Here is a 2120-nt window from a genome sequence, read left to right as displayed (position 1 = left end):
GGCAGCACTTATTGTAACATGCTAACAATCACAATGGGATGTTGTATTTATGATGGAGAGTGGTCCCAGGGCACCTCCTCTTCTCATCAGGACGTGTATTTTTCCAATCAATTTCTCCAAATAATGAGGGGTTATTTCATTTAATCACATGTGCACTGCTTGGTTTGAAAAGCATCTGCTTTACCTTTTGCTTACCTAGCACAAGAAATAGGCTCCCTCACAAGCGCCATTTGTTCACTGTTTCAGTATTTCATAAGTCAAATTTCTGTATAATACTTAACATAAATGCAGTCGCTGACATACAGTAAGCATTGCCATGAGAAGAGCTTGCAAAAATCAGCATTACCATATATGGCAAAGGATTTTTTTTTTTTTTTTTAAGAAAAAATGTAGTCACTCAGCAAACATACTGCTCAGTCAATTCTAATAAGTGACTACACTGCTGTTAAACCATTCTACAACAAAATTAAGTGTAAGAAGTATAAATAAAATACAGGTGTGTACCAAATGTGAAGACATCATCTCAAAGTGTGTATCATTTATATTACCAGAGGTTAAAACCATGTATTAGAGCAAGTTAGTTTACTGGACATCGCCTGTAATGGAACTTCAACCATAGAATACAGCTGTGTACCAAATATGGCAACAATATCTCAGTGTGCTCTTTTATCACACAGCAACCACATGACCTCAACTGAACCTAATTATATATAGGAATTAAAATGTGCTGTTTTATTTTTTATTTTATTCTTATGTACTGGAAACACTAGAAGTTTGTATCCCTAGTCATTGCCGTCTTTCCACACAAATAAGTTTCCGTTTAATACTTGTAAGACTCATCCAAGTGGAGGCTCAGTAAAAAAAAAAAATTCTGCTTTTCACATCTTTCACTTGAAAGGAGCGGGTGTTTTAGCGCTGGGTTGCCTTACGGTGCTGTTCTGATTTAGTTATAAGAGGCCACTTATAACTAGATCTGAAAAAAAAAGTTCTTTTAACTTCCACTACTTTTACATTTGATGCATTTTTATAAAAAGAAATACATGTCAGCCCAACTCATGTCCTCAAATGCGCATGGTACTCTGTATGCAGGTACACTGTACCTGGTTGAATAGTTTTGTAGTGCCCTCTAGTGGTTTGTTTCTGCCACAGCATGATCAGCAGGCCAGCCATGTTTCTGCTAGGCTGAAAGTAATTACACTTGCCTTGTTTCCAATAAGAAAAGGAAGTAAAATGTTACTATGATATAATGCACTTGACACATTTACAGTGCAGGGTTGGATTTATGTTGTACTGTCATTTGTTTGAAAGAAATTGCAGACACAATGCAGAATGCTTCTTCTCCTAAATACCACCCTCACAACCAAAGTGCTCTAAAACCCATAAAATATTCTTACAGCATAGTATTGTCTTTACATAATCACCAATGCAGCAAATTGCAAGAACACTTAAAAAAGAAATACGATTAGTAAAAAAAGAAGAAAAAAAAATCCATTTTAAATAGTAACAATTGCACATTTTATTCCCCAGTTTTTATTTATTTATTTGGCTTCACACTGCTTGTTTATGTGTTCCTTTTTGGCATGTATTATTCTGCCTTAGGGAGTATTATGTTTTTTAGAAACAGCTTTTTATTTTTCTACATCAAGATAATAACACAGTGGAAATGATAGCTATAAATGCACGACACCCCCCAAAATGTCCACAATGAGGTGCTGCAACATCAACTTTTAACAATACACAAAAAAAAAACCCTGCAGGTTAAGGGTTTGGTGTTCTAAGTGTGATGGCACATCTTTTGGGTGACCATTGTTTTGTATTTTAATTTATATTATTTTTGTTAATACAAGTGCATACACCACTGCTTTAAATGCTACCCTTTCTGCCATTGCAATAACGTGTGGTAAAGAATTGGATAAGATGTGTAAAAAGAAACTGTGACTGCCACCAGCCTCAAACACCTACCTATCATGAACTTCCTTCAGTAGCAGTATTTGCATCCTACGTTGTTTAAATCATTTAAATAGGCCCCACTGTCTGTAAGCAACCACTGCATTCACCTATATCCTCTGCCTGTACACATTTTGACACATCACAATAAAACACATACATTTACAAAAAAA

This window comes from Acipenser ruthenus, chromosome 23 (genome assembly GCF_902713425.1).
Source record: "Acipenser ruthenus chromosome 23, fAciRut3.2 maternal haplotype, whole genome shotgun sequence".
Classification (NCBI taxonomy): Eukaryota; Metazoa; Chordata; class Actinopteri; order Acipenseriformes; family Acipenseridae; genus Acipenser; species Acipenser ruthenus.
Note: the sequence above shows the minus strand (reverse complement) of the source record.